General features: G+C 34.3%; 1 protein-coding gene across 7 annotated transcripts in view; it reads right to left on the bottom strand.

Annotated features, from left to right (window-relative positions):
• Window positions 1-15800, bottom strand: part of LOC18430450 (uncharacterized) — a 37847-nt gene extending 22047 nt beyond the window's left edge. For 2 of the 7 annotated variants that reach the window (XM_011623694.3, XM_020665064.2), the window contains exon 1: window positions 15429-15800. The gene's annotated coding sequence lies outside the window, so the exon portion shown is untranslated. Of the gene's footprint in view, window positions 1-4561; window positions 4626-14219; window positions 14407-15428 lie in introns of all 7 variants that reach the window. The other 5 variants (XM_088860237.1, XM_088860236.1, XM_020665061.2 and 2 more) reach the window with 5 other exon arrangements.
• Window positions 15801-16319: the final 519 nt, after the last annotated feature.

The following is a 16319-nucleotide window of genomic DNA, read 5'->3' on the forward strand; positions in this document are numbered from 1 at the left end:
AATATTGGTAGTAAAATCCATAAAACAAGACACAAGACCTTTCCATATAGTTGAGGCTGAGGCATTGTCTGAACATCTCAAGAGCCAACCAAACCCATCCAAACCATACTTACGCTGCACAACTAGCCGCCATATTTGGTCCTCTTGGATGGCTAAACTCTACCAACATTTTCCAAGGAGTGTTATATTAAACTCCTTTAGCCTGCTAATGCCCAAACCCCTAATACTTTTAAGCTACCACACAACATACTATTTGACCAAGTGACACTTGATTGACCTTCCACCCCTAACCACAAGAATCCCCTAATCAATCTTCCAAAGTGATTGGCAACCACAATGGGCATATACCAAATAGTGACATTTGGAAGACGAGAACATTGGTGAGGGTCGCTTTTATGATGGTAATTCAGCTTCTTAAAGAAGAGAACCAACCCTTCCACGCAGCTAGAAACCACTCAAACTGTTCTATGCTAGCATCCCAAAGAACCTTTTTGGATTTGCCAATGCATTAAGGCAGACACTTGCAATTAATGGCAATGAGGCTGCACCACAACCAAGTCTCCCAGCCAAAGCCATGGTGGCCTCCAGCCCTCTATAAATCCCAAGGTGGCCTTTGGCTGTAAGGATAACATCATTCAAACATCAAAACTTGTGCCTAAAAGAAAAGGTGAAGCCAAGGATTTGACAGAACTGAAAACGTTTGTGGTTGAGCCATGCATGCGGTTCCAAATGATGGCCACAAAAGACTATTACATATGAGGTTGCAAATGAGGGCCACAAAAAACTATTATCCACTTGTGAATTCAAACCATAGAAGCGTAGAAATTAGTAAACAGAAAGAACAAAACATTTCCTTAAAAAGCCTGTCTTTTACAATATCTCATTAGAATTTGTAGCCAGGAATTCAATCAACAATCCTTGATGTTCTAACTTGGTGATTTTAATTCTAACTTGGTGATTTTAATTCGGACACACCCGAGTTAATAAGACCCAGTTGGGCACCAGGTTCTGTCAAAGAAACCTCGGGAACTGGCCGAGCGTAACCAGTTGTTGAAGTTAATGCATTAATGTTTTAAATCGATCATCAACAAATCAAACCAGCTAACTCAGAAACCAGCTGACTTGGGCTCAGCCTCTTTCCACGCCCGAGTCTAAGGGAAAAAAGGGCAGCAACATCACCTAGCTATTTTCTTGGAACTATTATATACCATATATGTTACTAAGCATAGCTGATGACATGGGCAGCCAATAACCACCCCATAGGAGTATTTAATGACCCCATGCACGTGGGCTGATAGGGTGCTCAGACTTCAATAAGAGTACAGAACACCAAAGATCTGGGTGGTGTAAAGGGTCAGATGATATCAAGGTTAATCGATCTGCTGGCATGCTAATTGATTGTTTAACGAGGGTGCCTTATATAAACTGCACCCTTTATCTGTATGTAAGCGTGTGTACTGGAGTACCATGATGTCTTTTGGAATTGGCACATAACAAATATTGCTCTCTCTCTCTCTCTCTCATAATCTCTTCTTCGTAAATGAATTGGCAATGTGGATGCCTAAGATATAGTTAATAAAAAAATTTATGAATTATGTTGACAGATATAGTTAATAAAAAAATTTCAAAAGAGCACAAAGAATTCAAAAGAGAAACAAACAATCAACACCCTGATAAAAATGTCATATAACAGCTCTAATCCAGTATTCTCAGGCAAACTTGGTCACAAGACATTGCTTCCCTGGATTCTGGGGAGAATGGAGTCCCATTTACTATCATGGATTAGATTTAAAACTCATGACATTGTATCAACTGATTTGAACTAAGACCCCCAAAAAAAAACTTGCCCCCATTACTATCATGGCCTAGATTTTTAAAATTATGGCATTGTATCAATTTGTTTGAAATGGGCAGAAAAGACTTTACCTGATATGCCCCTTATGTATACAACCTATATCAGTGCACACGAAAACACAAATACACACACAAAGACCCCAAGACTAAACACTGAAGGGCAAGACACTGATCAAATAGCTACAAAACGTGAGATGGCATAATCAGATGTTTTTGGTAGTCAAATACAACCATTGGCCACCGATTTTTATTGTAAACTGCCCTTTCGACTTATATTTTGCTATTTGCACCTTTGAGTTAAGCTGCTACGACCCAAAAATATGGGTTTGGATCAAGTTTTAGAAAAATAGCCAGAATGTGAAAGTAATTGATGCTATATCACCAACAAAATCAACCCCTTATGACACACAAAGGTATTGTGAAGGGTGTAAAAGAACAAATAAGTAAATAAAAAATTTAAAAATGGTATGGATTCAATTTAGTCTTTTTAAATAAAAAACATGAAAGAATCTTTAAAAATGGAGAGGTTAAAGAAGATGTCACACATACAATTTGAGCTGGATGCGCAAAGTGGAGATGTGCATCTAGAGTTTCCACTGATTGCCAATATCACCAAAGAAGTTGAAGGGGAAGTTCTATAAGACAGTTGTGAGACCAGCTTTGCTTTATGGGATGAAATGTTGGGCAGTCAATAAACAATACACCTATAGGAAGAATGTAGATGAGATGTCGTTGTTGCGATGGATGAGTGGCAAGACAAGAAATGATAGAACTCAAAATGAAAACAGTTGAGGGAACTTAGGTGTGGCTTCAACAAGCAATAAGATGAGGGAAAGTAGACTTAGATGGGTGATCCATGTGCAACGTGGACTGAATACAGCACCAGTTTGCTTCAAGTGGAAGGCTCCAAATGGGCAAGGAGAAGGCCCAAAAGGACATGGATAGACGTAGTGAGAAAAGATATGGGATGGTCATACTAAGGGTATAGCTTTTGATAGAGTAAAATGGCAAAACAGGATTTGTGTAGCCGACCTAAAAAGTTGGGATAAGGCTCTGATGATGATGATGACGAATAAAAAATCCTTAAAAATCGGTAATAACAAAAATTACCACCTCTATTTTGAAATAATGATAATTATTTTAGATCCCTCCCATTTTCTTTCATTCATGAGACCAACTTAATTGCCATCATATTCATTACCAAGATTGAAACAATTTGCAAAACAATTTGCACAATAAGGTAGCCTGTAAACAAAGATTAAAAAAGGGAAGGTATTAGAAATACCGCTTTTGAAAGTGGCTGTATTTCTAGGCCCCTTAGCCTGAAACCTAAAATTTAAGCCTTAGTAAAACCCTAAATCCTAAGCCTAAGCCAATTATTTCCCAAAACCCTAGGAAACATAACCTAGAATAGCCCAATAAAGCCATTAGGGACCATACTAGTATAGGAAAACCTTAGTGTATCATCACTGAATAGTCCCTATACTCTAAACCATAGGAGATACCTAGTAGAATCCTAAAGTCATTAGGATTATCCATAATTAATTTAGGATAGGAACAATTAGAACTACGATGATATTAGAATTGTCTCGGATCTAAATCGCATTACAAATTTATCTAAAACATGCAATAGCAAGATAGGACTGATGCGGCCCGCAAAACAAGGCGAGACACACCAGCGAACACAAATCACATCGTAGGTGTCATTAACATCAGCAACACGCGCCACATTGCGATTGATCCGACATCATAAAAGTTTTGGAAGTTTCTTGGAATGATCTAAAACACATAAAACCACGTAAAATAGCATATAAATAGATCCTTATCCAGGCCTAAAGAGGCATTTCACATATGTTCATAAGAGTCCAAGAGTGTTCTTAAGTTCTAGAGTTTAGGACAAGCCCTAGAGAGTAAGAAATCCCCAAAGAGACTCAGAGAGAGAATCTTAAATCTAGGTGCCAATACCCTACAACTAGGGCTGGCAATTGTCAGGCTTGGCCTGGGTCAGCCCACACCCGGTCCTACTCACCTAAGGTTGGCGTAGGGCCTAGCCCTGGCCCTATCAAAGCCAAGCCGGGCCAATAAATTTAATATTAAAAAAAAAAAAAAAAAGGAAATGAGGGTCGGGCCGCTCCAAGCCCAACTAGGCCAGCCTTTTGTTGGCCCAGCCCTCAAGCCACTTTTTATGGCCCAGGCCCTAATTATTCATGGCAGGGCCGAGCCACCCAGCCCATTGCCACCGTTACCTACAACATCATCCTTCACAGCCATGAAACCCTAGAAAAGCTTGAGTAAACTCAAAACCTAGAAAACCTTAAGTAAACTCAAACCCTAGGCCTAGGCACTTAAAACCCTAGAAACCTAATTCATCTTAGAACAATTTCAAATAAACAACTTCAACACGATGTTAAAAGAGACAGACCAGCAGCCCAGCCGGCTCCCAACCGCCTGGGTAGGGGGGGAGAAGTGGAGGGGGGGGGGGGTTTAGGGGTTTTTTATAAATTTGGGATTTTTTTAAGGTAGTTATAAATCCATGATTTTGCATAACAAATTGTAGACATAGCTATACATAGAGATATATTTTCTAAACATAACCATAAATATATTATAATCACAACAAATAGCAACCTAAAAACTGAAACCCTAAACATAAACAATTAAATTGACTAACATTTCAAACCAATCAAAGTAGGCTTCAATCACTTACTTTGGGATGCCAAAACCATTCTTTTGCAACCTCTTTGGTTTCCAAAAAGACCTGTGTCGAATGCCTATCAATTTCACAAGAAATAAAAAAAGTCAAGTTTGAAATCGATTTTCAAAAAACTTTTGATTTAAGGTAAACAAAATGTGTTTTTTTTTTAGGAAAATCTCTCACTAGAGCTTTGGCGGCCAAAATACCCCCCATAACCTATTCCCCCCTTTTCAAGGGGGAAAATTACTAAAAACCCTTTTGGGGCATGGCCATTTTTCGGCTCGCTAAAAGGTTCCAGGGTGGGAGATAGGAGTCGAGCGCTCGCCCAGGCAATTGGGCGGGTGACAACTATCCTGCCCTGGCCTACCACCACGCCCAAGGCCGTACAGCCTCAGGGTGGGACGGTGAGACCTCCTGGCTGCTCAAGCGGCTGGGCAGGCGATTTTTTTGAACATAGCTTCAAAAAATTCATTTAAGAAGGAGAAGGCAAAGGTATAACTGTAAAGCAGCCCACGATTTGATACAATCGTCCAACTCCACGTTCCGAGTGTATCCCAAGCCAATATGCCTGGCCTTAAAATGAAACATTTTCTTTCCTTTTTTTGGGTTTCTCAAATTACTTTAGAAGTAATTGTTTTGGCCAAAAGGATTAGCCAGCATTGCGGACAATCCGAAGAGGAATTAGTATCTTGGGATTAATTCATTTCTGGATTGCAATTCAACTGCCCCTACGAATGTCTGTTGAATTTATTAATATATCTCATTTGGAGCATAAATAAAAGGGGATTTCACATAGAAATTTTCTCGGGACTTGGCTCTAAATAGTTGGCGCCCACCGTGCATAGTTGAGCTAAATTTTGTTGCCAAAATACCTCTTAAAAGTCTTTGGAATTCTACACAAATATGCTCCAGAAACCAGAAAACAAAGAAAAAAATACACTAGGGGACTCCAAATTGAACTAGAGCACCCTAGTTTTCAACAACACAAACCGCATCGCCAAAGTATAGTGCACCAATGACATGCTTCGTGTTGTTGAGCACAAAGACCATCAGAATTTGCAAAAGATCCCTATCATTTCCAGTGTGTCTCTAGTTGTCTATCCTCAAATTTCTGATCCAGAGAAATTAAAAGAATAGAAAAATGAAAAAAGAGAAGGGAATTTCTTCTATTTTCATAGCTTTCTTGCACACATATATCATATATCACATATCATATATCAGATATGATATATCACATATCATATATCATATATCAGATATGATATATGATATATCATATATCATATATCATATATCATATATATATATATATATATATATATATATATATATATATATATATATATATATATATATATATATATATATATATATATATATATATATATAATTGATATATATATCATATTATATATCATATATGATATATATGCATATATATCATATATATTATATATACATATATCATATAAATATATATATCGTATATCGTATATCGTATATCGTATATCGTATATCATATGATATATATAATATATATCATATATCAGTAGAAAATTGAACTATTAGGTAAGAGTCTGAGAAATCTGTAGGATTAGTTCAAAGTCGCTGTGACCCAAAAATCACTGCGGCCAAAAAGAGCCAAGAAACTGTAGGGACTGTTTCCAGTTGACTCAAACAAAAATGACAAATTTCATCTGATATCGAATAGATCAACTACTACTAATAATACACTTTGTGTTAATAATAGAGAAGAAGTTATAATAGATAATATAGAGAAAAAAATCCAAAATTGGAATATACCAAACGTACCTATAACAGATATTTATAATATAAGGGGACTTTTGATTTCAAAAGTAGTTTTTCCATAAAAACAATTGAAAAAAGTATTTATGTTATTTCAATTACTCTCAAAACGAATGATCAAAGATCATAAAAAAAAAAAGATTATAAATATTTGCATATTGCATTAGTTCAAATAGCTGCCAAACAATTGACAAGAACGGGATTAAATAATTCTGTTCTACTCTGTTTAAGAGATAGCCGACACAAAAGATTCACTGATTCTTTATTAGGAATAGTCGAATCTAGTCTCTGTAATGGCCCAATATACTTTAATTGTTTTCCAAATTTCTCCATAGCCTTAACCGATCCAAATCTGTTAAAAGTCCTAACTCTAAACCTAAAAACTCAAGGTTTTGATATGGACCCTGGTTCTCAAAACTTAGCATTTGTGAATGAATTTGAAGATTTAAACATTCCCTCAACTGAAAATCATATTACTGATAAAAATCTGGGGACTTTAACTAATGTCAACCTGATTGACAAGGTTATATCCCAAAAATGGCACACTTATGTTACAATCATAGTTAATAAAGAATTCAACTTTCAAACTGTCGCCCTAATAGACGCAGGTGCTGATTTAAATTGTATTGATGAAGGCCTTGTCCCTTCTAAATATTTTGACAAAACCACACAAATTTTGAATACCGCTGATGGTAAAAGGATGATGATTAATTATACTACTTTTACAATTGTTTATATTGATGATGTACTTGTATTCTCTGAATCAATAGAACAGCATTGGAAACATTTGCTTATTTTCCATAAAATAATTATGCAGGCCGGATTGGTAGTTTCTGCCAGAAAGATTAAGTTATTTCATACTAACATTAGATTTTTGGGACACAACATCTCCCAAGGAACTATAACTCCTATTGAAAGGGTTTTGCAATTTGCTAACAAATTTCCTGATGAAATAAAGGAAAAAAATCAGTTACAAAGATTTTTGGGGTCACTAAATTATATTGCGGATTATTATAAAAATCTGGCGGCTGATTGTAACCCCTTTTTCAAAGACTTCGAAAAAATCCGCTAGATTGGGGGGAGCAACATACTCTCGCTGTTAAACGCATTAAAGCAAAAGCCAAACAACTACCTTGTTTAGTAATTGCACATCCCAAAGCTTTTAAAATTATTGAAACATATGCTCAGAGCTAGGCTATGAAGGAATCCTAAAACAAAGGCTTCAACCTACTGACAAAGAAAAATTGATAAGGTACACTTCAGGGGTTTGGAATCCAGCACAACAAAATTATTCAACTATAAAAAAGGAAATACTTTCAATAGTAAAATGTGTCATAAAATTTGAAAGTGATATTCTAAATCAAGAATTCTTGATAAGGGTAGACTGTAAGGCTGCCAAAGATATCCTGGAAAAAGATGTTAAAAATATAACCTCTAAGCAGATCTTTGCCAGATGGCAAGCTATTCTCTCTCACTTTGATTTTACCATAGAATACGTAAAAGGGGAGTCAAATTCCCTGCCTGACTTTTTAACTCGTGAGCTTTTGCAGGGATACTCGAAGAAAGATGAAAGCCAATACCTCCAATAATAGCAGCTTTAATAGACCTCATTCTCCTAAAAATAAGGAGGTAAATGAAAAACCCAAAAGTTTTAAAAATAGAACACCCTATATTGAAATAGTATTATTACCAATAATAGTTGTTGAAAAAGAATACGCTCTCAAAGAACCAAATCAAATGGCAGAAGCTTATCTTATAGATAACATGCACCCTGAAACAGGGTACAAAACTCGGGAATATTATGAAAAAATATTGATTGAAACATAGTCAATAAGAATCTTCTATTACAATCGGAATAGTCAAATTATTGGATATTCAAAATTTCAGATCTTAAAGATTATTACATTTGAACAATGGGGTCTTGATCCCTTGAGGCATAAATATCAATCAGGAGCCTTAAAAGTCAAGGCTTATAATTATTATGACTACATAAAAGCCTGGGATGTCGTCCTATTATTCCAAAATTCTATGAAAACACATAGTTGGTTTCTACAATTTAGATTAAATACTACAATCAGTGTATTTCCCCAATGGTTTAAAAGGTGGATATTAATATGGGGTCTTACTCCAAATATCTACCCAGAAAACCTAATAGAATCATACGAGTTTTTCAAGGCATCTAATAGAGGATTAAATGAGGTGGATTTATGCATGCACTTTACAGCAATTTATGAGATCCCCTAGATCCTGAGATGGGAATATTTCATAACCCCTAATAATAATGAATGGAATTATCTTCCTTATTTGAAAAGGAGAGTTATGATGAAATGGTGGGATTCTTTCAATGATGATTAACTCCAACAACATGATATAGTAATATAAAAGCTCAAACAAGCTAATAGGGAAATCCCACATCCTAAAAAAATAGAAGAATACTTCAAGCTCTTAAAACAGCATAATCTAGAATTATCCAATAAAGAAATCAAAAGACAAATATTATTAGCATTAAACGATGAAGAGCTAGATGACATGTCCATATCCTCCTCAAACGACAAGGAGGAAGAGGAAGACCATGATGAGGATCACACTGAAAACAATGGAGATAACGCCTATGGAGTACTCACTCCCATCAGAAGAAATTAATGAGCCAACCCGACTCCAAAATAATCCAGAACACAAAGATCATATTCGACATCAGAAAATAACGGTCCTCGTGATTATGGTCTGGAGTTAGCTGTTTTAGGGGTTTTGACATTATAGACAGATTGTTGAACTTCTCCAACTCTTCTTAACTCTTGTAGCATAGCATTTATATGCTGATTCTCGTATTCTGTATGAGGAATAGATAAGGTAGAACTTCTAGCCGAAATTCTAGGACTTTGGGAAGCAATAAGAATTCTAGCACTCCATTGCAGATTAAATTGTATTTGGACTTCCCCACTAGGGAACTCTATTATAGAATTAACATTAGAATTCTGAATAGTTCTCGAAGGGGTCTCATTTTGTAGATTCCATTGAGCTGGTAAATTTACCTGATTCCATGTTATAGTCTGGGGAACTATCAAATTTGATTTTTCTATGTTAGTTTGGAAATATAAGGTTTGTCCCCTTCTATCCATTTTCTTCACATCTGGACATATAATATTCATCTCCTTATAGCAAATTCATAGCAAATTCTATATATGGCTCCAACATTCTGAGAACCAGTTTCCATATCAAACCCATCAGTTTTGAGGTTTAAAATTAAAGTATATAAGGCCTTCACAGAGGCTGGATTCAATGATCCCTAATAAGGAATCCAAAAAATTTCTCTGTTTTACGTCCCTTAAACAAAGAAGGACTAAATTATATCATATATCATTTATGATATATCATATCATAGATGATATATTGCATACATATATATATGTACATATATATCGTGCTGAAGACAATGGAGATGACTCCTATGGAGTACTCACTCCTATCAGATGAAATTAATGGGCTGACCCGACTCCAAAATAATCCAGAACATGATGGCCCAATAGAATGACATAAGCATGACGATACTCTCCACCGACAGGGGTAAAACTATAGCAAATACTGTAGCAGACATGACAAATCACTGTAGTGTCGGCAGGATAAGACAAAAATCATTGTAGCAATGACAATAATTGAAGCCACATCATCCTCCGAACTCCAAAATAAAATTTTGAAGTCCGATCTTTTGTCTATAAAAAGGGATGAAAGCCTTATTCTCAGGGATAAAAAATTCTTAGGAAGTTTTTCTTCTGCAAGTTTGGTATTAGTCTATTTCTAAGTTTCTTAGTCCAGTATCCCATCTGTTTCCTTCAAGAAAGGATTGTAACTAAGAAAAGCCTATAATTCAAGAATTGTACATGTGTGATTGCTTTTGGAAGGAAGTTCCAGACTATATCCCGGAACAATTGAAGCTATTTACTAGCTTTTGCATCTGTGAAATGTAAGTATTTGGTTATGCAAGTAAAGATTGTGGTTTGTATTAGAACTATAAGAGTTTCTTATGTGATATGGTTAATTTTTAATTTGTCTATCTCATTACTGCGTTGTTGCATGATTATTGTCATATTATTGACTTTAGGTGTTATAATTCTATCAATTTAGAAACTTAAACTATGTAATGGGAAATTCAAACTCTAAAATGGTATCAGAGCCAAGTTTCACTGTCTAGTTTTATTACTTAAATTTTGACCTTTCCAAAATAAGTAAACTATTAAAGTCTTAAGTGACAGTACGTCTTATCCTATGGAACCCTAAGTCGTGGTTGAACACGAACGCGCACGGAGTAAGTCGCCAGTGCTATTTACCCATTGACTGTGAAACAGAAAATAGGCAACTGCGCTATTGACTCAATGGCGAGCTTATTTAGGAATAGATCTCAAAATTTAAGCAATAATGCTAGCTCTTCAGGCTATCATATAAGCAGTATAAAAAATACTGAAGAAATAATTATATCTAATATAGAAAAAAGCATACAAAACTGGAATATTCCCAAAGTTCCTACTTGCGAAACTTATAGAAAAGGTATTTTCCAATTTAAAAGTGATTATGCTATAAAAACTGTTAAAAAAACTGTATCTATTCTTGAATCCCAAAATGCAATATCTCTTCTATCTAAAGACAGAATATAAAAACATATAAAAAAGGGATATAATTATTTACACATAGGGTAGGTCCAAATTGTAGGTAAACCTCTAATTCGTACTGAACTCAATAATTCAGTCCTTCTTTGTTTAAGGGACATAAGACAGAGAAATTTTTCTGATTCCTTATTAGAGATCGTTGAATCCAACCTCAGTGAAGGCCCTATATACTTTAATTGCTAACCGACCCTAATCTTCTTAAGGTTTTAATTTTAAACCTCAAAACTGATGGGTTTGATATGGAAACTGGTTCCCATAATGTTGCAGTCATATACAGAATTTGCTATAAGGTTATGAATACTATATGCCCAAATGTGAAGAAGATGGATGAAAGGGGACAAACCTTATATTTCCAAACTAACGTAGAAAAATCAAATTTGTTAGTTCCCAAGACTATAACATGAAATCAGGTAAATTTACCAGGTCAATGGCATCTACAAAATGAAACCCCTTCGAGACCCATTCAGAATTCTAATGTTAATTCCATAATAGAGTTCCGTAGTGGGGAAGTCCAAATATAATTTAATCCTCAAAGGAGTGCTAGAATTCATATTGCTTCCCAAAGTCCTAGAATTCTGGCTAGGAGTTCAACCTCATCTATTCCTCATACGGAATTCGAGAATCAGCATATAAATGCTAAGGCTACAAGAGTTAAGGACAGTTGGAGAAGAACAACCTGTCTATAATGTCGAAACCCCTAAAACAGCTAACTCCAGACCTGAATCACCAAGATGCCCAAAACGTTAAATATATTGAGGTTAAAACATTTCAGATAAATTATGAAAAAATAGAAGCCAATTTTAACTCAAATCATAATAAAGAAATTAGAGAATGGTTCCTAAATAAGGGAACTGAGAGATCAAGATAACACATTAAAGAAAAATATATTGAAGCCATGGAAGAAGTTCAAGGAAACATGTTCTTCTTCAGGTGGTTTGGAGAAAGGTTTGTCAAAAAACATAAGTTAACCTTTCCATTTGAATACATAAACAAAAGATACGTTAAAAAAGCTCCTGATGTTTACACTTTGAATACTTTGTATAACACTTACAAAACATCAAAAGGAGAGATAAAATCAAGACATCCTCCAGAAGACATTACTCTAGACGTCAAAGGGTCCATTGCAGGCCCTTATAAGGGAACTTCTGATAACCCTAATATGGAAGGTTTTAAATCCATTACAGAACAAAATAATTACACTAATCTCTATCTTAAATCCTTAGGAGAACAAGCCGATAGGATAGAAAATTTAGTATCTAAAAAAGATATTTTTAAGACAAACACTCATTATCTAAACCTACACCAACCCAAGTCAAGACTACTGCCCTTTTAGTATTTAAACCCTCACTTGAATTACCTAAGAATAGATTCAAATTGCAAACCTGTGAGCTCAGAATTTCTGGATGAAGTTATGTTTAGGAAATCTAAAAATAGATGAAAAGGAAAAAACCCTTGAAAAGATTCCTGAGACTTCTAATAACATGATTGAAGATATTACCGATAAGTTTAGAACAAGTTTTTAAGCAGGCTATGGATAAGCCTATTGAGATCAATAAAATTGGTTACAGAGTTAAAACCAGACCAACGGCCCCTACAAAAATGTATTACCTGAGGCCGTCTGCTGTTGACATTCAACATGAAGAAGATATTTTAATGGGAACAGCAATGTATGATGGAAAAGCAATAGTAGTAGAATGAAATCTTGATACCCTAAGTGAAATCAAATACTTACCCTGCTTAAGGCACATGATGTATGCTACTGCTAGCATAAATAATGGAAATCAAGATCCAGATGTAGCTAAAGCAATCATTGTAGGTTTTACATGACAATTAAGAGGTTGGTGGGATAAGTATCTCATTGAGATGGAAAAAAATTATATCCCGACTGCTAAAAAGCAGTATACCACAACCAAAGCAATACAGCCAGATCAAATACAAACTGTTCAAGTTACTGAAGATGAATGTGTTAATACTCTTATTTATACCATTGCCCTACATTTTATAGGAAATACCAGCATTCTGACTCAAAGACAGTTAGACCTTTTGCAAAATCTTAGATGTCCTACCCTTTCCCATTATAAATGGTATAAGGATACATTTACTTCTAGGCTTCTGACAGTTGAAGACTGTAGAGCTGGGTATTGGAAGGGTCAATTTATTGCTAGCCTTCCAAGATTATTTGCTGAAAAGGTAATAAGTTGAAAGCTAAAAATAATGGAGAATTAAATTACGACCTCTATACTCTTGGAGAATTATCTGTTGAAGTTTGTGCTATAGGTTTAGAAATCTGTACTGACCTTAAGCTTAGAAAACAATTAGAAAAACAAAATCTAACTAGGAGAAAAGAGCTAGGAAATTTTTTTGTACAATTTGGGTTTGAGTCCATAAAATCAAAACCTGGGAAAACCCAAACTGATATATATATATATATATATATATATATATATACATACACACACACACACACACACACTCACACACACACATATATATATATATATATATATATATATATATATGATTATATGATTATATATGAGTATATATGATTATATATCATATCATATCATATATATTATATATATCATATGATATATGAAATATGATATATATATATATATATATCATATATCATATATCATATGTCATATGTCATATGTCATATGTCATATGTCATATGTCATATGTCATATGTCATATATCATATATCATATATATCATATATCAGATATGATATATCCTATATCATATATCATATGATATATGATATATGATATATGATATACATATATATATATATATATATATATATATATATATATATGATTATATATATTCTCATATATATGATTATATTATTATATATAATTATATATGATTATATGATTATATATTCATATATATATATATATATATATATATATATATATACATATATATATGATTATATATATATATATATATACATATATATGTTATATATATATATATATAATTATACATATATACGATTATACATATTATATATATATATATATATAATTATACATATATATGTTATATATATATATATATATATATATATATATATATATATATATATATAATTATACATATATATGATTATACATATATGATATATATCTATATATAATATATGTGATTATTATCCATTGTTTGCTTGAAATTGTGATTTGCTATACCTTTGCACCCACGCACACACGTGCTCTTTGCCACACCTCTTGCACATGACTCCTAAAAAAACCATTTCAGATTTTTGAAGACCCCCGAGTTGGAATTAATATTGAGAGGGGCACCTTGATTTTAGGAGTCAGGATGGTTGGGGTTCGTGCAACTTTAACCGTGAGCAATCTTCCGCAATTTCTTGCCCTAAAAGCACCCCACAATAATCAGACCCCAAAGCAAATACTTATAAGGGTGGCTCAGGACTTGCATGGGCATACCCTAAACCTAAGTAATAAGGGGGAAATCTAAATTGAAAGGCCTAATCCCACAGTCATCCCATAAACCTATCTTAGATAGGGCTTGGAACGGCTAAGGGGTCAAAAGCCTCACCCAACAATGAATGTTAAAAAGATTAAACCTAGACCCTACAGAAACATCTCTGAAAGAAAAAAGATAAAGATAAAGAAGACCATAAGGCTATCAATAGCTAAATGAAGAAATGAGCACAGGTCCCAAGATGGGATATTTAATAATTTATCACCCCAAGAAAATACTTGGGGGATGATGGCATCAGCACCTAGAAAGGAACCATTGTTTAAAATACATTTGCCTAAGCAAATGTCTTAAGGAATTGGAAAAGTACTTGGGTTAAAATAATTAACATTTAATAAGCGCCACCACAAGGATCCCTTAGGTATGGTAGCAATATCAGCCATATAGGGAGTCTATTAGAATCCTTTCGCCCCAAGAGAAATGAAAATACCTCAAAAGACAAAAACAACTGTAAATGAAGAAAACCACTCATCCCAAGAGAGGCCTAAGGATGGTGAAAATAAGACCTACGCAAATGATATAACTCTCGACCCCAAGAATGACTCAGGACAACACATTTGAAACCCTTAATAGGCTAAAAATCTACAAATGCAACAAGAAAGTAAGTAAAATTAAAGGAAAAGGAAAGGCCCGAGACCCTGGGATGGAAGTCTATCAGCGACGCGTGGTGCGTCACTAGGAGGACTGGGCCCAGTGACGCACAATGCATCGTGGAGCTATTTCAAGACAACACAAGTTCTGGTTTGCCCTGTGAAATTTCTTCCAAGTCTTTTATCCAGAATGGGGAAATGTAGAAAAAAATTAAAAATAAAAGTAAATTTCATACAAGGAAAGAAAATATTTCCAAATATGAACCAAAAAATCAAAGATGAAAACGGTGGTTTGGGACTCACCATTTCGCATCCATTCACTTTGAAACATGATAGTTGTCCAACCACCATTGTCGATCCTCCACCATCTCCTTGATTACAACCACCAGTGAAGAGATCCTCAGACATATGGCTTTGGAAAGAGAAAAACCGTGAAGAAAGGTCAAGGTAAAAAGAGGCAAAAAAATTTAAAAGAGAGAAAAAGTGGAAGAGTAGTTTCAGAGATGAAGGGAGGGGGTGAAAGAAAAGAAGAAAGAGTGTGGAGCTTCGGTGCAGTGAGTGATAGAGATAGAATGAGAAAGACCAGAGGAGCGATGAGAAAGGAAATGAAAAGAAAGGGATGGCCAAATGTTTGAAAATTTTCCAGAAAAAATTTCAGGAAAATCCTAGGAACATTTGTTTTAAAAAAAAGGAAAAATTATATATAAGGTCGCAACCTTAAATGTACGTGTAAAAGGTTGTTTTAATGTTGAAAAACCTTCTAATTGGTAGCATGAATATAGATTTTTAAAAAAAAAAGACATACGATTTTGAGTCTTAAAACCTTAAAAATCTATCGTAAAAGGTTGTTTTAAAGTTGAAAAAACTTCTAATTAATTGTATGAATATAGAAAAAAGAAAAAACAATTTTGAGTCCTAAAATAGTTCATGTTGCATTGGTTAGAAATGTGACCTATCATGCCCTTTCACTTCCAAAAATTCATTTTTTTCAATAATAGTATAAGACCATATTGAAGTATATGTGAAATTCCATGTGGTTAATATAAGACAATGTCATATACGTGAATCTATTTTTTTAGCTTTAATAAGATATATCATCGGAAGAAAAAACCTAGTATCGCTTGAGGGAAAACCCAGTTTAGATTCTTTGTAAATTGTAAGAACGTTTGGATGATATCCTATTATATGAGTTAT

The sequence above is a fragment of the Amborella trichopoda genome, chromosome 3 (genome assembly GCF_054954075.1).
Source record: "Amborella trichopoda isolate Santa Cruz 75 chromosome 3, AtrichopodaSantaCruz75HAP2 v2.0, whole genome shotgun sequence".
Classification (NCBI taxonomy): domain Eukaryota; kingdom Viridiplantae; phylum Streptophyta; class Magnoliopsida; order Amborellales; family Amborellaceae; genus Amborella; species Amborella trichopoda.